Source organism: Homalodisca vitripennis, unplaced genomic scaffold, assembly GCF_021130785.1.
Source record: "Homalodisca vitripennis isolate AUS2020 unplaced genomic scaffold, UT_GWSS_2.1 ScUCBcl_5460;HRSCAF=12185, whole genome shotgun sequence".
Lineage (NCBI taxonomy): Eukaryota > Metazoa > Arthropoda > Insecta > Hemiptera > Cicadellidae > Homalodisca > Homalodisca vitripennis.
This window is the reverse complement of record NW_025781571.1, coordinates 1-22,002: the sequence shown is the minus strand read 5'-3', so window position 1 is coordinate 22,002 and position 22,002 is coordinate 1. Positions and strand designations below refer to the sequence as shown.

Sequence of the window (22,002 nt, the reverse complement as noted above, 5' to 3'; positions counted from 1 at the left end):
TGCATATGATCGTCCCGGCAAGATTCGAACAGTGGATGGACTGGGAGGTCTTACCACTTCTTGGGCTCCCCGAGGTGATTGATCATGAGTTTTACTTTCAGGTACCTTGGGTCTGACCGGGGGAAACGATTTTTGTTTAAGTTCGCGGTACACAAAACAACTTTTGTAGTTCGCCGGGTGGTTCCCCTCACATAGAGCGCAGGTGGGTGGGGTATCACTGGATTTCAAAACATGCCCGTGTGTCATGGTTCTGGCCACATTTAACGCACCTGTAAGGGTGCCAGCAATACGTTTTGATGTGTCCATAACTTTGACATCGCTTACACTGAACGATCTCGGATTTCCTGAGCGGTGGTTCAAAGGTAATTTTTGCATTAAGGAGGTACTCGATATTAAATATATCTTTGTTACACGGATTTGGTTCCAGATCAACAAAGAACATTGAAAGAGGTGCTTTGGTTTTATGCTGTCTCATATTCATTACGTTGCGAACCTGGAACCCACAGGATTCAATAGCAATCTTAATGTCCGCAACATCAGTGGAAAAGTGCATATTTTTTAAAACCACGCGATATGCTTTCTCTTGTTTGATTTGGTAGGTATGAAAGGTGACCTGCAGCTCTTTTATTTTGTGCACCAGCTTCCGATAACCGTCAATAGTTGTTGTATTCACTTTGAATTTGTTTTGGCTGAGGCATTTAAATGTGTAGTTGTCATTTGGGATAACAGTTTCAATAGCGGTTATCATGCTCTTAACGTTTACAACGTTGGGTACGAAGATCGGAGGTGGTTTATCCTCGCCAACATGAGACGGCGGCGTCGATGTGATGCTCTTATCCATCGCATTTGACCCTCCAATAGCATCGAAACGATTATTTGTAGTTATGAGAAGCTACTTGGGTTTGAACACAATTTCTTCGATATGTCGGGACCGTTCGAAACCAATTTCCCTAGGTCTTTTGAATGAACCAGTCACTGTTTGCCAGTGGATGCCATCATTACTTTCTTTCTCCTCAGAGTTTCGGGAGTTTGGAATACCTGTAGATATTACTGCTGTCTGATTATAACTGTGATCATGTAGAACATGAGCACTATCATCAGTGAAAGCATTTTCACAACTGGAACCTGTTTTGCATCATGAGAGTCTACAAAAACGTAAACAATCAAAACATAAACACAAACAAGACAAGGTTATGTAACAGGAAGAACAAAAAACGGTACTTTGGGATTATACCGACCACAACCAGTATGAAGAACACAAAAAGATAAATTTATAGAAACAAACATGATAGAACGAAAAAACAACTCTTTAATTACAAAGTTACAAACTTACAAGCATTTCCAGGTATTGTGATCGGTATTGTTGTCGCTGTTATCTTATCTTTCTCGAGAATCCCGATTACGGCAGGCCGCGCGGCATCACATGATTTGCACGGTACATAATTGCCTTTCCATTACAATTCAATTTATATTTCTGATCAGCCCCTCTAGATTTTGATATTTTACTGTTAGGTACTATCTCGAGGGATGTTTTTCTTCCATTGACATCAGCGCGGGCTTCGGCAGCACCACGAAGGTGCTGCCGAAGCCCGCGCTGATGGCCGGAGGCACTCGCATTTTGGGTGGCGGAATGTGATCAAGTATAAAAACAAGTTTTGAGTGTTTTTTTTGACGTGACAACGTCTTAAATTAGGTTGCGGCTCGGAGTCACTCATGAAAAAGTGTAACGCCCGGTAACGTTACGATGCCCGTCAAGTGGGTCCGCCGCACGGGATCCGCACGGGATAAAGCAGATAACTGTGGGTCCGCCGCACGGGATAAAGCAGATAACTATGTTTATTCGTGAAAATGTGGAGTGCTTAGATTCGTCATTTACAACAACTACAACAATAAAGGTAAATAATTGTACACTGATATTTCATTATCGTAAACTATGATTGATTGATTAATTGTTAGATTGACACAAAAGTTGAGAAACTGAGTTTATAGGTTATGTCATACTATTGACAAATGTTGATAGTGTTAAGTAAATTATTAGTTTAAATCACTCTGCAATCAATCGTAATTCAGTCGATTGAGAAGAAACAGCGCGTATTGCTAGTCAAACATTTAAAATAACAAATTATAACCTCTAACCTGTCATAACAGTGCGACCAAACAAACGAACTAAACCGAACCAATCACCACGCGTGGAGTTAGAATTTAAACTGTGTTTAGCAAGAATTTCAAATTCCAATTTTAGTAAATGTTTTATTCAACTTTACCATTTACAATAACAAATTTTAATTAATTTCAAATTATGTACAATGTTTTAGTAAACAAAATATATTTCTATAGTTAAAATTTGTGCAATTCTTATTTTCATTCAAGTCCTTGTTCCTATTGTGCAATTTAATAAATATTCATATCAATAAATATTCTACCGAGAAAAAGACGTTGTCACGTAAAATCTTCGCCCGTAAAACCGACTTTACAGGCAACCATAATTTTTTTTTATCGAATTTTTGTGTTTGGAGAAACGTAGAGGTAAAAAACGGAAGTACAACAAAGCAACGCACCAGCTGAACGGGTGGCGAGACTCTGCAATCACGTTATCTACTAGAGCTCGACTTTGACCTCTGTCTGAGGATGGGGATTGGTTTGCGATAAGACAATTCCTGTTTTATATTGACGAAATATTGTTCTACGCTAATCTAGTAATTAGTAGAAGCAAAATGTCAAATAACGATTCATGTCTGGGTGTGGTCGGTTATAATCCCAAAGTACCCAAAAAACATTACATTACGAACAGTAAACTACATCAAAACTATTATCAAAATAAACGAAATCAATTAATAACAGTCCTTATTATCAGTTTGTGAACTATTTCACGAGAAAAAAGCAAGTTTATAACAAATTTTACAGAACCAAATACAATACATGTTCACCAAATAACAAAGTCAGCTGATTTTTCGGAGATGATTCCCTCTAAAAATTGATATAGTTTATTTCAGAGCAGTGGCGTGGCCAAACAAAATATTCTACCTCTGAACAAAGAAACATAAATGTAAATAAATTATATTAAAAAACCATAGCTGTAGCATACATAAATCTGGTTACTCGGAATCGGCAACGACGTTATAGAATTCACTCACATCCTACAAATCTGTATCGTGCGAAATCGATCGTGTACGATGCGGTTGCATAGAAATTTCAAAGCCTAAGATAACAACAATTCAAAAGTATAATTTTTTTCTGATACCTTAAGGATAAGGTTATGTTTGTGTTTTGTTTACGCGTATGCCTTGTGTCAGAAAGGCTGTTATGTTTTGCTAATTTCAGGAGTGTTGAAATGTTTAAACATGAAATAAGTATCGTTTAACCTGTTATTTTTATTATATTACTTTTAATTCGTTATATTATTTAGTTATATATTTGAAAGCAAATTAGTCAAGAAATTTTTGTGAATCCGTTGGAAATACATAAATATATTCAACAAATGTCTTTGATAGATTCCATACATTATCTCTTGTATAATAGCAGATGAGTGTAAATGTCATGGCAAAGGAAGAGTTTTGCTACAAGGCCTTGCAAGTAATTGATTGCAAACAAGGTGCCATCAGAGCAGTCAGATTTAATGGTAAGAATATAATTATATGATAGTTTACCATTACAAATTATTTTAGCCTATTTTCCTATGATCCAATTTTGGGGATTCTGCACTTGTTATTTGATTGTTATTGTTATTATCGAACCATTCAATATACAGAGTGTTTATAAATGAATATCGTGGTTTTAAAACTTTGTAGTTATTTTTACATATAACTTAAAATTATTTCATACATGTCAGGAGTTGAAGCACCTTCTTTATAAAAACCGTACTTCTCTTCTGTTTAAATATTCACAGATGATATGCAAGCAGGTGGGCTGATATGCCACTTTTTAAACTTCATTTCACAATTCTCCATGAGCTTTCGACTGTCTGTTACTACCATACGTTTATTATATGAAAAAGTGTTTATAGTTAATACAAGTTAGTTAGGTATTGCTCAAAAATCAGTTCAGACGTATCTTTATGTCTATATATTTTTCACATTGCGTCTTAGATTAGTTAAAATATAACATCTAGTTCATACAGTGTTCGGGTAGAGTACAATAAGCGGACCTCGGTTTTTATTGAGGAGCATAATCATCGATACTTAATATTTATATATAGAATATGAGTCTATCTATCATATAAAAATTCCCATATTCATAATAACAATCATATTGGGAATTAAAATAATTAATATAATACACATAGTGACGATCTCATAAATAATAAAGGAGCTATAAACGATTAAACAAGCAACTAGAACTGGAAATAGGAAAAAGTCATAAAATAAAACAGTTATGTATAACAGAAAATACGAAATATGATAAACCATTTGTGTTTTCTTCTGGGTAGGAATGATCAACCATTTTCAAGAAGTTATTGTAAGCATCTTCTCTAGAAAAGCATAGTTCTCTTTTCTGTACAAATACAGAGATGATCTGCAATGCCACTTTTTAAACATTGTTTCACAGTCCACCACGAGCTTTCGACTGTCAGTTATTGTCTATAAAAGATAAAACGTCAGTTATATGTAAAAGAATTTATACAATTTAATTATCATTCAAGATCAGTATTGGTGGTTATATTGATAGTTGTAATTCCAGCAATACCGTTTGTCAAAAATCGGGTCCGCTTATCATACTCTACCCCAATATTCTACATAGCGGTAAGATATGGACCTTTTTAACATATTGCATGCGCGCGGTCACCAGCGACCGCCACAGAATTCCTCTGAGGAACGCGGCAGCGCGCACCATTGTTTGTTTAAGGGTTCAGCCAATCTCATATACAGTAAAATGTTTTTCAACATCTTGATTTTATGCTCAACAAGTAGAAAATTTCCATTTTTTTCAAAATTCTTATGGTTTATATATCTATTTTTAAGAATCAGTGTATCAAGGACTTATACATTTTCAGTGGATGGATCATATTGCTTGACTTGCGGATCAGATAAGAAGTTGAAACTATGGAATCCGTATGAAAGCAACTTTATTGAAAACTTACGGAGGACATGGGAACGAGGTTCTGGATGCTTGCAGTTCATGTGACAACAGGTACCAGGAATTATAGTAAAAAATATCCAACTTTGCACAATCTTCTCAAGCAGTTCAAACTATTGTCATTAGCTGTTAGTTTCTGTGTAATAAGCAGCCACCAACACAATGGAATCATGATTTAAATCATTGATATCGTCAATAATCATGTGCGCCTAAAAATACTGAATTCAAAGTTCGGACCAAGTTACACCTGCTGATATTTCAAATAACAGTATAATATTCTGCTGGTTTTAAATCTTAAAAATAAATATATTTAAAATTAATAAAATACTATCCTATAGTTGTAAAATATTACAAAGCAGTAACATTAATTTACTTTTACTATTTTCAAGGATAAACGTGGAAACTCCTTATGAAACAAGGAACACACGTGCGTCTTGCCGTGATTAGTCAATAGTCAAACACGATTTTACTTTTAATTAATTTTGAGTAATAATGTTCTGCTGAATTCATTTTGTAGGCTTTTAAAATCATATTATAGTAAAGCTATATGTAAGAGAAAAGTATTTTTGTTTCAGATTACAAAAAATAACAAAACTTTATTTAAACTAGTTCAGCAACGTAGTACTTACGATTACTGTAGCCAATCTAAAATGGTATTTCTGCAGGTACTGTGTCGTCAAAACTACATTCATTAATTAATTTAATATTTTCATTTGTAGATACATTCAGATTAATAGCAAGATAATCTTTTACTTTTTTAGCCTTGTAGTTAATACATTATTTTAGTGTTATTCTCTGGATAATAATGTGTAAAGAAATTAGTAATGTTCAATAACTAATATAGTAATGCCAATAAATATTCCAATCCATTTAATTAGTACTATGAGATATAAGCTGCAAGTCAATCTCAGCTCAGTTGTCTTACAGTTCAGTGTTCTTACAGTTCATTGGTCTTACAGCTCAGTTGTCTTACAGTTCAGTGGTCTTACAGTTCAGTGGTCTTACAATTCAGTGGTCTTACAGTTCAGTGGTCTTACAGCTCATTTGTCTTACAGTTCAGTTGTCTTACAGTTCAGTTGTCTTTCAGCTCAGTTGTCTTTCAGTTCACTAGTCTTACAGCTCAGTTGTCTTACAGTTCAGTTGTCTTACAGTTCACTGGTTACAGCTCAGTTGTCTTAATTTTCAGTGGTCTTACAGTTCAGTTGTCTTACAATTCACTGGTTACAGCTCAGTTGTCTTACAGCTCAGTTGTCTTACTTTTCAGTGGTCTTATACAGTTCAAGTGGTCTTACAGCTCATTTGTCTTTCAGTTCAGTTGTCTTACAGTTCAGTTGTCTTACAGTTCACTGGTCTTGCTCAGTTGTCTTACAGTTCAGTGGTCTTACAGCTCATTTGTCTTTCAGTTCAGTTGTCTTACAGTTCAGTGGTCTAACAGTTCAGTTGTCTTACAGTTCAGTGGTCTTACAACTTAGTGGTCTTACAGCTCAGTTGTCTTACAGCTCAGTTGTCCAACAACTCAGTTGTGTTTACAGTTCAGTGGTCTTTCCTGTTTTAATCTTTAAGTCTCTATGCTTATCTTGTGGAGATGAATTACTACCCGATAATGACTTTGTTAAATGTGCTGTAAGTTACACTACGATTGTGCGGGAGTTGTTGAAAAGTCATGATGACAAAATGGGTGACGACCATTGTTGATGTCTACTTATGTAGGAGCATAAAAAAAGATTCTGGAAGCTTTTCAAGTGATACTTCTACAACTGATTTGCAGGAATATTTACATGTAATAAACTTAATATTCTAGAAAGTTTTTTTGTTCAAAATCTAGAGAGAAAACTTGTAAAAAACTGTCAGCATTACCATTAGTACCAGTAGCTAAAAACTTGGAAGTTAGAAAAATTAGTCAAAAAAATAAAAATACAGTTTGAGGAGTTACAACAGTATGGGCAGAATAGCAACATCTAGACAGGTGGTATGTCTGAATTGCCAGGTGAAAACTACTTGAATCTGGTAAATAGTATGGCAATTGCTATTGGAATGTAAACAAATGGTTAGTTGAAATGGGTAGAGAAGGTGTTGAACGGTTTATTGTTTCTATATATTCCTAAAGAGTGGTGTTGCGTGTGTGTCTGTGTACGTATACGTGTGTGTGTACGTGTGCGTGTGTGTGTGTGTATGAGAGAACAATTTTATTGTTTTTAACATTATGAAGTATGTAAAAATTACTTCTTTTAAGATCAAGGTTAATATAAACTATAAGCAATTTCATATTTAACAAAAGATTTGGTGATTACAGTGTAGGGGTAGCAGTCACAGTTGCCCATGCTGGGCCAAAGTGGACTAATCAGTCAGTGGAGTAATTGATCCGTTTCATGTAAAACTCACTGTTTTATTCAATCGGGTCGTTGGACCAACGAGCGTGTGGACTAATCGAACCTCAGTAATTTATGTTTAGTTGTTATAGAAATGGGGCTGATGGGACAATGAAGAGCCATTAGTATTTCTTAATAAAAATTTTAATTCGTTGGGCTAAAGAACATTGATTATAAATTGACTTTTAATTATAAATAAGATGCCTTGGGCTATCGAACCATTTAGATAATGTTTTGCTTTTTTGAAATAAATCTGTCTGATTATACCATGGCTTATTGGCTCAATGACCCTCTTATTTAAAACTAAACTATTGGTTGGGTCGTTGGGCCAACGATCGGTGGAGTAATGGAACCAGACCCTACAATAACTTTACTGTCAGGCTATAATACATGTAATTAACATCTTTACTGCTGGTATACACTGAGTGAGATCGACTACTCTTAATCAGGTAACGAAATACTCTAAAATTAAATTTACTATTAAATTATTATTAGTTTTCACATACATGTAATTCTTCTTTATCTACTGAATTGAATTGAATCATCGTTTCCGAAAATATTTACATGCATGCAGTATGTAAAATAAGATAGAACTTCTTTAAAAAAAAATGTAAATAAAATGTAGCAACAAATCCACAATAAGTAATTATACATTTAGTTACTACACATTTCATGGAATTAAATTATGCAACTAATTGTCCATTAATTTGTTATCAAATTTCCATTATGTTATTACTATACTTGTTAAGTGTTTACATAAAAATATTATACACATAAATTTTAAAGTGACCTAGGAAATGAGCCTGCATGGGCAGAAAAGCCTGTGCGTAGGTTCGGAGTTACTTCCCTGGAGATTTTGGATGGATTGAATCTGGTGATTAATTATCATATAACATCAACACACACACATGCGCGCATGCACACACAAGCCAAAAAACCGTATTTAGACAAATACAGTATTGAAATTCATTTAGCATAAATAGTACAAATAGTTTAAAAGAAAGATTTAAAGACGTGAAAGAAAAAAAATCAAGAATGTTGCATTTTAAGGATCAAAAAGTCAACATGCAGAACAACCTAACATATTACTAGCAGATGTCGATGAAATATTAGGAAATAAAAAATAACTTTATAAAATAAGAAAAAGTTTATCGAGAGGCATCGGTACTGTTGAAGGGGCATTAATGAGGGGGGAGGCTTGATCAAAAGTCAGGTCCGTCTGTAGCCAGCCGTGATAATTGCCTCGGCCTCCTCCGCACTGATAAGATACAGCCATTCATTCGAGCGTTTCTTATATATATATATATATATATATATATATATATATATATATATACATACATATATATTGACAGTGAGTTGAATATTTTGGTTGTCAGGGAAGTATATTGTGCTTGAAAGGAGAGCAAAAACCTCTACAGCCTTTATAGACCTTACTGCAGCTTACGACACTGTCTGGAGAAAAGGCCTTTTAGTAAAGCTCTATAATCTAATTCCTTGCCCTTTCCTTCTGCGGCTTCTTAATTCAATGATTAGCGACAGGCTTATAAAAGTATGCCTTGGCCGTGAGGAAAGTTCTTTCAGGCAACTTAAAAAACGGCCTTCCACAGGGCTCAGTACTTGGTCCTTTGTTGTTCAACGTGTACTCTGCCGACATCCCAACAACGTTATCCAGAAAGTTTATTTATGCGGATGATATTGCCTTAGCCTACCAACATAATGACATAAAGAAAACAGAACAGGCACTCACTGATGATCTTTCAGTCCTCGCAGATTATTTTAGAGCCTGGAAGCTAAATCCAAATCCTAATAAAACTGAAGTATCATGTTTCCACCTAAATAACAGACTGGCGAACTACAAGTTAAATATAACTCTTGATGGTGTCAAATTGAAACATAATGAACATCCGCAGTATCTGGGAGTTACCTTAGACCGATCTCTCACTTTTAAAAGTCACCTTCAAAAGACAGCAGCAAAAGCTGAAAACAAGGGCTAATAATAGTACAGCATCTTGCTGGATCAACTTGGGGAGCCAACGCTAAAGTACTGCGTACCACTTCTTTGTCCCTTGTGTACTCCGCTGCTGAATATTGTGCTCCTGTGTGGCTTAATAGTGCACATGTGCGAGAGGTCGATGTCGTTCTTAATAGGGCCATGAGGACAATTACTGGAACTCTCATGGCAACACCAACACCTTGGCTCCCAGTGCTGAGCAATATAGCACCACCTGAGATTAGACGCAAAGAGGCCTCTTCTGAGAGAATTCAATAAGATCGTGTCCAATCCCGAATTGCCCGTTACGCGCGACCTTCCTCAGCAAGATAGCCGGCTCAAATCACGCAAGCCATCACTACGAACAGCATCCCAGTTGATAGAGGAGAACTTTACGCCTAATGCTAACTGGGCGTCATCCTGGGAATCATTCGATGGACGGAACAAGTTCTTGATATCCGATCCTACGAAAGCAGCGGGTGGCTTGGAAATTCCTCCGAAAGGAATGGGTTTTATTGAATCGTTTTCGAACTGGGGTTGGGAGAAGCAATCACTGGAAATTCAAGTGGGGTATTACTGAACGACCAGACGTGTGATTGTGGCGCAAACTCTCAGACAATTGAGCACATTGTAAACGACTGCCCTTTGCGATTGTTTTCTGGTGGTCTGAGTGGTTTAGAGGATGGGTCTCTAAACTGGCTCAGTAATTTTGGATTTAGCTTTGTGACGGGAGATTTTAATATTATTTTTAATTTTATGACTCAAGAACTTTGTTCTTACGTACTTTTTAATAATTGTAATTTTTAATTTATTTATTTATGGATAGCTGCCTTTGTCCCCCATACGATATATATATATATATATATATATATATATATATATTGTGCTTTAATGGTGGATGCTTTTATTTTTAGTGTGAAAACTAAGTCAAATTTCTTTTTTAGTGAAAAAAAATCCTTCCTTAGTCACCAACCAATGTAGATCTAATGTTACATCATTATGTCAGAAGTGATGTAAAAAGAATTGGAATACTAAAACATATGTATATGTGTCAGCCAGATCCTGTCATGTGGTGCGGACAAGACAGTTATCGCGTGGGACGTGAGTACAGGCGCTGCCGTGCGCAGGCTGCGCGGACATGCTAGTCATGTGCTTTGTGTCCGCTACAACGAGGAGTCTACCTTTGCTCTGTCAGGGTCACGTGACAACACGGTCATGGGGTGGGACATCCGCAGTCGGAGCCAGGACCCTGTGCAGGTATAATGTGCTAATATAATAAGAAGCATTGGCAATACCTATAGAAGTTGAAACTGATAGAAAACAAAAGTGAAAGAAAATGGTCAAATAAAACGTGTTGTGTAGTAATTGTAAGTAATTTCTGACACATATGTTAGGCATTGGTTTACTAATTATTGCGTATCACATCTAAATGTGTTAATAGTTTTGGATTTAACGTTTTATTGTGGGCAGACAATTCTATATATCTTTACAGGGTGTAAATACACCTGGATATATTCCAAACGGACTGAGGTATCGATGTAAAACCTTCACAATACCTTTTAAAATACATTTTTTGGACTTTCTTTTTGGAGGGTAAAGATATTCCCATCCCCTTTTTCATAGGGGGATGGAGGGGGTCGCTTTAAATTTTCAGTATGTAACTCCTATCTTGTGACATGTCATTTGAAACGCAAATTTAAAAGAAACACAATGACATTAACAAAATATTTCTACAATGATCCCCAGCAAAAGTTATGGGCAAACAACCTCTTACATCTAAGGGTGTAAATTAAGTCCTATTACACCTGGATATATTCCAAATGGATTGATATATCAATGTACAATTTTCACCATACTTATTAAATTACCAATTCGGCTTTTTTGGAGGGGAAAAAATTATCTTCCTTTTCAAAGAAGGGTAGAAGAGAGTACTGTAGATTTAAAATTTCAAAATGCAACCCCTATCTTGTGACATATCACTTTACAGGTCTATTCGATAGAAACACTATGACACTAAGAAAACATCTTTAAGCCATTTCTAGTAAAAGTTATGGGCAAATAACAAAAAAAAAAAAATAACCGTAGGGACAATGCCAATGCCTTGTGCATATCAACACAATGCATGCGTGATATCTTATAGTAAGACTGAGGTGCCCAGCTTATCCCTTAAAGTAGTATCTAATGTTTCTGGTTTGTATAGTTTTTGGTAAGAGGTATATATAATATAATTGATATTTAATATGTATTATATATAATAGATCTAATATATTGTCACTCTTAGTGCACTTTTAAAGCCATTTAAAAATACAAATAAATAGTGTCTAAAATATCATAAACAGATCTACAAAATAATATAAAAGTTCCTATAACTTTTTAAAAGCCATAAAATATTAATGAAAATTCTATATATAATGTATCAAAACTTAATCTTTAAAGGTCAAATAAAAACAATTTCTGAACCATTAAAAAATTTATAGAATTATTAGCATGTTTAAAACCATTAAGTTTCAAATTTTCCCTTAGTTTTCTATGGATAAAGCTACTAATCCGAATGTATCTACAAATGAAAATGTTAAAAATTTTAAGGTTTATCACATTTAAATTCATATCCAGACTAAATTATATATTTCTAATCATTATTTGCGATTAAATATCTCCATATTGTTTTGCTAATTCTATGATATACAAATTACCACTGCAGTTTGACATATTGTGACAGAAAACAGGAAATGTAGAGAAAATTTTAGATTTAAAGTACAATATAAATAAGCTGATCCTATAAATATACCAGTTAAATGACAGTGATCTCTTACTTTTTAAATCTTTTTTTCCTTCAGTATCCCAAATGTTACAAAATATCTGAATTTTTATATAAATTTTCCTCTTCTTCAGTTAGATTAAAAGGTTTTTGTTTTTAGTACTTCATTTTTTTGCTAAATATTATGACAATTTTGAGTTCTTTGAATAATTTTGTAGGAACATTCTGAACATCTTCAGATTTTGCTGTATAACTTATAGGTTTGATCACTTTATTTGTTACATTGGAAACCAGTCATAATATATAACCATAAGGAATATGCTTTTAGAAGTTTAGTGTTTGTTGATTTTACAGAAGTATTTTTAAATTTGGAATTTTTCTGTGATAATTTTTTCGGTGATATCTTGTAATTTTTCAATATTAACAAGACTTTTATTTTCCTTAAAAGATTTCTTTAGTTCTTTAAGTTTTCTGCATTTCATAATTATAAATTTGGGTTTCTTTTTGCCCTATTTTGAAGATAATTAAATTCATTGTCTTTAACTATTGTAGATGTTTCCTAGAGTTTGCAATGTCCATTATAATATGTCTTTAAAATATCTTGGTTGCAGTAAGGACAATTAATGTTTTACACTCCCTTTATATAGAACAACAATTTTACTATTTAATAAAAAATGTATTTAATCATTGTTTTTTATAAAATTGTTTTAAATCTTTCAAGATGAAACAGTTTGTTGAACTTGACAAATTTTTCACTGACTTTCTAAAAGTTGAATTTTAAAATTTTGTAAAATTTGATTACTGTACAGTGATTTTTTTTAGTCTCTATTTCAAGAAAAACTTATTGATTTTTAAGATTAATTGTTGGTACGTTATTTATATGTACATATAAATTTTTCATTCACTTTTATGGCTCATAAGAGTGGTAGGAACATTTTCTTTATGGTTTTATAGATCTGTTTATAGTATTTGAATTTTGAATTGCTAAAAAAGTAGACTAGAAGTTAAAAATAATTGTACCGTGCAAAATATATATATATATATTTAGGTTAGTGTCATGTTAATTGTATAAAACAATTTTTGTTGTTCAAAACCATACTTTTATCATTAATTCTCTTTGTGCTTTTAACTACTATTACGTTTCAGACACGCAGACTTCAGTTAGATATCCAGTAGTCTGTATTGTATTGGTGAAATAAATGAAAATGATAATAAGTTGTAAGTTGACAGTCAGCTGATACCAACTGTGTTGACAGGTGCTGCGTGATGCTAAGGACAGTATAACTTCCCTACAAGTGACAGATCACGAAATTTTAACTGGTTCACTTGATTGCTGGATACGCCGTTACGATATCAGAACGGGCCAAGTCTTTTCTGACTTTGTTGGAGGTTTGTGTTTTGAGCATGATCACTTTAGAAGTATGCTTGCACAAGCCAGGACCAACAAATAGCTGATGCCTCTCAACTGTGAGGCTTAATGAAGTTGTCAGTATGCACGAGAACATACCCACGAGAATATTTCTTGTGTGTTATATTTACCACATGGCTTAGCCCTGAGTAAAATATAACGAGCACTTAGAGGGTTAAGAGTTATGTGTAAATATAACTCGTAAAAAAACAACACACAAGATAAACCTTAAAAGTATTGCTTTTATACATTGCATTAATATTGTGCTCGAGGGTTAAATAAAAATATTTTGAAAAGTTGGGTTTACAAATTTTTCTTGGTAGAAAAATTTCATATTTTTAAATTGACAAGAAAATTATGATTCTACATTACCTATTATGTGTGTTATGATTTTTTTTTATCTGAAACTAAATAATTTACCTTTTTTTCTGCCGCATATCAGTGCAACTGTAAAAATTATTTAGTACGAAAAATGTACAAAATATTTATTTTCAAATTATTAAAATAACATGACGCAATTGCACACAAGTATGTGTGCAAATAGGCACATGCTATTTATGCTGTTGAGTTGTGAAGTTGTATTACACTGATAAATGCGTTAGACGTGATGACTTGTGTTCAAATTACAGTAAGAAATTTGGTTTATGAAACCTCAGAAATTAATCAAGATCAGTACCTAATTTCGTATACCTTATATTAAGGAATTATAGTATGAGTTGTAAAAGCATTTTGTACTCTAAATATTTTACTTTCTGTTTCAATACCATCACTATTTACTATAAACATATTTTATTTGTAGTTTCTAGTAGTACGACGACAGAATAATATAATGACTGTCTCTCACATAATTCATTTTGTGCACAACAAAAATAATATTTGTATTATTGGAGCTGTTTGTCATGTTTGTAGAACCGGTGATGAGCTGTTGTTTCACCCGCGCGATGCGCAGTGTACAGTAGTTGCTTCTACAGACAGCGTAATTAGGCTACTCGACAAGGACTCTGGTGAACTTCTAGGCGAGTGAGTATCTACTCCATCTTCCTCACAGATATAGGGTTTACTAAGTATTTTTAAAGATGTCTGCTGTCCGTAAAAACTTCATATTTTTTTACTAACGGTACAGAGAAGGTTTATTACCCTTATTGCGTGTATATGGTCGGTTCAGTACAATGTAACACACTACAATTAATATCCATCAGAGTTAGTTGTTGAACAGGAGTGGATGAGTAATGTTGAATGAGGATGACATTATTTTACTTGAGCAATAATATTATATTATAGCCTCTTACAGTGCCATGGACATTGTATTATACATTCTAGCACCAATCAAAAAATTGCTTTGTGTATTTATTTCATTTATATATCTGACTATTAAATGGCTAAATATATTTGTATAAAATTAATAGGCCTACTAAAATTATATGTATGTGTTTAGGATACATCAAGAAAAACAGACTTCCGTGTAGAAAACACGAATTGTGTAGTAATTGGATTGTAAAATCCAAGTGTTAAGGAGAAATAACCCATTATTAATTTTATTTTATTTATACCATGATAACGTATTCTCAAGCAATATTTCTTCAAGGAATTGTATATATTTTATAAAATTAAAGTTACTACTTTATAATGAATTAATCTTATTATTTTTCAGAATGTTACTAAGAATAAATTTAAATTTTTTACCTTTGTTTATACATTTGATTACTTTCTTATTTACATTGCTATGAAGCACGTAGATCTATGCTTAAACTTGAAAATTAACCATAGATCTGGTGCCATAGTGAACGTTCAAAAATTGCCAAAAATATAAATATGTTGTGCCGAAATTATGTTTTACTATACAGGTATTATCTTTTTTGGGTATTATATAATATTACAGTAGTAATTTGAGAAATGATGTATGTTTAATGATAAAGTTGGGTTTTATAAGAACAATGTAATTTTGTTTTGAGGTTGCGTGGTGAATTTAAAATTCAACCCCGTTTCTTTAGGGATGGTAGGTTAAGCTTTCTTTTAAGGTAGATTTAATTGAAATTTGCTAATAGACGGAATTTTCCCGATCACAACCTGTAGAATACAAATCCATCAATCTGAAAACGTATATATCTATGGAATTATGCAATACAATGCAAGCTTGTGATTTTTAATAGATATAACTGCCGTAATTCTTAATAGATCCAGACTACACTTGGTACAGATACAATATTTGTACATAGCTTGGATGAGTTTGTTTGCCAGTTTTAAACAATGAAACACTTGGATGGGAGCCATTTGCATTTGTGTACAAATTTCAATTCATACTTATAACAAGTATAAGTGTGAGTTAAAAGTATGGATATACTTTGTTTAGTTTTTGATGAATAAAGATGGAGGGATGGAATTCGAGACACCTTTCTAGGAAATGGAAGTGAACTTTTTTAGTCACTTTTACAACTTTTTCCATTTCCCCAAAATGGGATTTGGGGGAACTCGAAATTTTTAAATGTAAAGACCCATTAAGTGACAACTCATTTGAAAGGTCTTGATAAAAGAAGAACAGTGGAAACTAGAGCTTTATATCTCAACCCAGTACAAAAAGGCAGCTTTGACACAATGGCAGTTGTGAAAGATCGTATGTACCCGATCGGGTACATAACTGTCTTAAAGCATATCATGCGCCAAATGAGGTACACATAGCTGTGCATTCCATTATTTATTTTGTTTCCCTGTCTTTGTTCAATGTGATCCCGCACTTAAATAAATACCTCAGACTATCGCATACCCTATCAGGTGCACGATTGCATAATTTACGCATGAAGGTAAATTAATTTCGTACACGGAAAATCATTGAAAAAAACATATTGATATAAATATTTTTGTGAAAAAATGCTAAGCCTACATACATTTCTTATATACTTAGACGTTTAATGTAAAATAAAACTTTTTTGCCATTACTATTGAAAAATTTGACGGCAAATAAAGAATTATGGAAATAAGCCGTTTGTTAAGAGTATTTGTGAGTAGCATTTCAGAAAAAGATATGCCTATGTTTTATTGTTATATTTAAGTAGTAACATACATGCAAAATCTTTTCCAAACCTGTCCCACTAAGTTTTGTGAGATTGAGTATAAAATGTCCAACCAAACATGTCCTTCAAACTTTCAAATTTATAATATTAATAGGAATTGAAAGTGAAGACTAAATTTTCTGTATTGTTTTTGTACCATAAAAATTAGAATCATAGCTTTACACTGAATCCACCTGTATACTTTTTGCTGCGCGAATCCTTAACTTGGAGTCACATTGTTCCAGATACTCAGGCCACCAGACTGGGGACTATGTGATGGAGTGCGGAGTGGACCAGAGTGACCGACATGTGGTCTCTGGTGCAGTGGACGGTTCTGTGTGGTGGTGGGAACTGGTACAGGCTAAGGTGACTCACCGTCTGGCACACACGCCGTGCCGTCCGGTCACTTCGCTCAGTGGTCCACCCGACACAGCCCCGCCTGCTGTCCGCCGCAGCGAACACCATCAACCTTTGGTCCGCTACAGAACCTGATTAACGGCAGCACTTCTGATTCGTACATATTCACCGGAGAAATACGACAAGATCTCTACAAGTATATATTTTTTTAACGGATTCTTCAAATAAAGTTACTGTTAGTAATATTACAAATCAGGGTGTTGATAAAATAAATAAGCTTTACAAACAACATACCTAATTTAATTGAAGGAGCTCTCCTTATTGGAAAAATAAATTATTACAAAAAAAGAAAATGCAGAATTGTCCAATAATTTTAATACAAAATTGTTGGACAATTGTGTATATTTTTAGAAGCACTAACATACCTAATGTTATATTTTTAGACAATGTTTAAAACAATAAAGCAAACCACTTTATTTGGTTCCTCGTAGTAAACAACAATTTTTAATATAGCAGCACCAGTTTGTTGTGTGGTAACCAAGAAATAATTTTGCCTTATAATGCCTGAATAGGAAATGTCAGGATATGAGTGAGAAAAACAAGAAAGAAAATGTTCAAATGTGTTGTTTTCAAACATCAATTAAGGAAGGCTTAGAGAATTCAGAATATTTTATATAGACTAACTTTGCTTGCTATTTCCATGACCATTTGAAGAACCAAATAGTATCATTCGTGAATTTATTTTTTTATTCAATAATTATTCCTGTTTTGTTACTTCTTCTTTTAGTATTTCTTATTTTCTAAGGAAAGTATTGGAAATTATTCTGGCAATTATTGTAATATACGTCTAATTCTTTTAAAGTGTTATTTTTTATGCAGTATAAGTAGTTTGTATGAATAGTTTTTTATAAGTATTCTTGATACAACTTTCTTATTACTTGCGCTGTTATCATCCATCTTGACCTTTTTAATGCTAATTATCTTTGTCATTTGTTTTTGACCTGTTACACACAATCCATCAGACACTTTCACTGACTGAAGTCAACAGCAACTTGTGTGCTACTGGTAAAAAGAAAACAATAAATCAGGTGAGGTCGAAGCAATGGAGAGTTTATGTTTGGAAAGGTAAGGGAGGAAATGATGGAATCGACATTGATTGAGTCCTGAATCCTGTTTTGTCTGTGACCTTGATGTTGGTTGAAGGTTATAATTGTGTTTCCATGTTTTGCTCGAACGAACAAGACCAAAGGTGGTGTCGCCATATATACGAAAAACTCTCTCAGTTACCAAGTATTAAATGTAAACGACGTACTGTGTTGAGAACGAACCTTGAAGTTGGATAGACAGTGCATCATAACATTCTTTGATTGAGGAAACAGTTAGCAAAAGTCATGGCCTGAAATAATAGAAGTTGATATCACTTTACAGTTTGAGGAATGCATTTCTAGCTACTTAGTGCTAGACTACTCCCCTGTGAAGTGAGAAGTTCAGGTAGTTAAATGTTTGCGTGGGAACAAAATCAAAGTTACCTGGTGAAACCGTAGCGTTTGTCTCAGAACTAGCCTGAAATAAACCCCAGACATCAGCCACATTTTGTTTTGTTTGAGTGATTTATCTCCTATGTGACTAATAAAATCAGAGGTGTAACCTAAATCTTTTTACAAATGAATTTTGTTTAAGGAGAGGCAGATCCCCTTTAAGCCTTACTCTGCCTGTCCTCATGGGTCACTGGCCTGTGCGAGGATCTTATCAAACAGAATAAAGGGGAGAGTCGATACAGTACGAGGTCGATTGTACTGATAAAAAGTGCAACGGTCACAGACAGGATTTGAACCTGTGCTATCCTCTATATTCAGATCCAAAGCCTTAGATCACTTGGCCATCAGCACTCCCAATCTTACTTACTTACTCCTGTGGCCACTCGAAACCCAGATGGTTTTTGACCTCGCCAACAATGTCTCTCCAACTTCCTCTATCTTGAGCCACTTCCAGTGTATCGCCAATCCGTTCTTAAATCCTTCTCCACCCTGATCTCTCCATCGCATCCTAGGTCTGCCCAATGGCCTCACTCCCTCTGGTTCCCCTTGCCACACCTTCCTTTATCATTTTATCTTCTACCCTACGGGCAACATGGCCCATCCATCTCATTCTTTTACTCCTGATCAGTGCAATCCACATCGGTATCTTGGTATATTTCTCTTAATTCTCTGTTCTTCCTGATCCGCCATATGTCTCCTTCTTGAACTGGTCCAAAAATTTCTTTTTTTTTCTCCCAGTCTATTTTTTTTTTTATTCCTCCAAACTATTTTCAACTGGTACAAATTGCACCGATATATCTCTCCCTCTCCTAGACAGTGCGGAGTTTAAAAACAGATACCCAGCATTCTCTGGTGGGCTTCATAGAGATAAGGTATTATTCATACAGAAACAGAAAACAATACAGTGAAATAATTGATAATGAGAACAGAAAGTCAGAAATCTGTGAGGAGAAATCTCCGATGCTGCCTGACACAAAGTGATGTACACATTTATCTTGTTGCAGGAGCGTAAGCAAATCGTCTTTTACAGGTTAGTTTGATTCCGTTTTTACAATCTTGTTTAACAATAATACCCAGAATGATTTCTACCAGCTTGGAAGTCTGAATGAATGTTTCTTTCCATACAAGGAAAATGGAAATTGGTTTTAGTGACTTTCGCTCCAAGGAAGGAACTATTTTATAGTCATATTTTTACCATGAAAATGAATAGAAAGTTGAGAAGATTTGGTTCGCATTTACAATGTTTCACCCTTTGCACGCCACTAATAAATCCATAAACTTTCCTATAATGCCAAGTCGAGTAAAAAAATTGTGTTTCTCTAAGTTCAAAGCAAATTTTTATTTATGCTAAATTATTAAAGGTAAAAGCAAAAGTATAAAACAGGGCATTTTATTTAAAATTGGTGCATTTATTGAAAAAAATAAAAAAAGAACTATTTACAAAACAGTTTATTTAAAATAAATTTCAATTTCATTGTAAAATGTAAATCAACTGAAAAGTTTTCATTTACATTTACTACTACAAACAAAATATTTATTTCAAACTAATCACAACACTTACCACACAATGAACAATAATGGGATACATAGTAGACGCGCCACTTGTGACAACCGAGAAAGCAGTAATACATGCCATGGATATTGTTGGTTATGGCTCTGTAGGAGATGCAAAACTGAAGAGTATGTATTCGGAGTTATGACAAAGGTTGCTCCCCTCCCCCTGCCGCAGAGTAAAGGTCATTTATAAATACTTCCGCGATATGCATGGAGCACTGGGCATATCGAAGGCCTTTTGTGAACTAAAAAATCTCTCCAAGAGACATAATCTATAATATTGAATGTAACTGTATTTGGTGTTTTGGTTAAAATTCTACCATTCTAATATATAATCCGTCTATAGTGTGGGAAGGATTTAATTAAATTACTCAACTAGAATTATAAAAAGTATAAACAATTTTATTATGTATTACAATACAGTAAAGTTATAAATCAATAAATAATTCTTTGTTTAAAAGTTTATTATTGACTATGGAGGTTTTAAAAGAATTATAGGATTTCGGACATTTGCCATTTTTATATGTTACTATACTTTTCCCCGACTTGCATTCTGTGCAGTGACAACGCCTCGGCTGGACTCCAAGCTGCTCTGGTATGATTAGTTTATTTTACCTAGATTGTAGTTTATGGGTGTTAAGTTGGTTATTCACCTCAGGAAGAGATCAGGTTGTTAGATCTCGAAACTTAGAGTTATACATTTTGTAACAAATAATGATGGGGAAATCTCCCAAATCCAATTATCCTTTCACAACAAATAAAAACGTGCACATGCTAGCTAACCAAAACAAGGAGAATTATTTGTAATGACAAAGCCGATTTTAAAAAACTGCTGATATCATTGCATTACTGTCAAGGGAAGTTAGATGTAACTTGAAACCGAAAATTTATTTTACAAAGAACTTAATTCTGGTCTCTTATGTTGACATTTTACATTATAGCACAAGCAACAATGAGCGTTTGTTCATTAGTTTTATAAAATTCAGTGTGTGAGGTAGGTTAAAAAAATGTATGTGAGTAGACACCCAATGATCACTATTTGTAAAAAATTACTATATTAATTAAAAATCTTTTAATTTGTATATACTATAAACTTTGTAAAAACCTATAAAATGAGTTCTAACACAAATCACCATGCATTTGCTGTAATAATATCGAGCCACTTACTGTGTGAACAAAATTATGAATATTTGAGTAGGTTTTAGTATAAAGTGTTAATAACTGCTCATAAATTAAAAAAGTGTACAAAATAAAAGGCTTATTTTAAAAATTAATTTCATCTATCGTGGTCATCGCTTTCTACACTCGAAGAATAATCGCCTTCATCATCGTAACCTTTATCGTGGACATAGACTGGGTAAGGCTTTGCAACCGGCACCGGTACCGGGGTTGGCACAGGATATTTTACCGGTGTATTCGACCGGTACGGGATATGGTCGTGCCACTGTTACTGGAACCGGTCGCTCCACTGGTACCAGGTACGGTTTCGGGACGTGTACAGGGTACGGTCGGTCTACGGGGACTGCCACAGGGACACTCACTGGGTACGGGATGTGCTTCTCCACCGTGATGGCATAGGGCTGCAGTACTGGGTAGGGCACCTGTGACAGTCAACCAATAGAAATAAATAAATTATAATCTATAAGTCCAACGGAGCTAAAAGCGCAAACGGGAATAGTTGCTTATCCTAGGTGCCTGTCCATCGTTGCAAGAAGAATTAAATGTAAGATTTACACACTTGACGACAGAAATACAGAAGGCAGGAGTTATACTGTCGGCAGTCCTATGTGCAGCCCACCGTCCTCTATATCTGATACTTATCTTAACATCACCATCCAGGCAGTCACGTATTGTGTGTGTGTGTGTTTATTTTTTTTATTTATGTTGATACTATATTTTTGGTCA

At 34.1% G+C, this 22,002-nt stretch overlaps 1 pseudogene; it reads left to right on the top strand.

Moving 5' to 3' along the window:
* Positions 1-3,218: 3,218 nt before the first annotated feature.
* LOC124373393 lies at positions 3,219-17,294 on the top strand (annotated as a pseudogene).
* Positions 17,295-22,002: the final 4,708 nt, after the last annotated feature.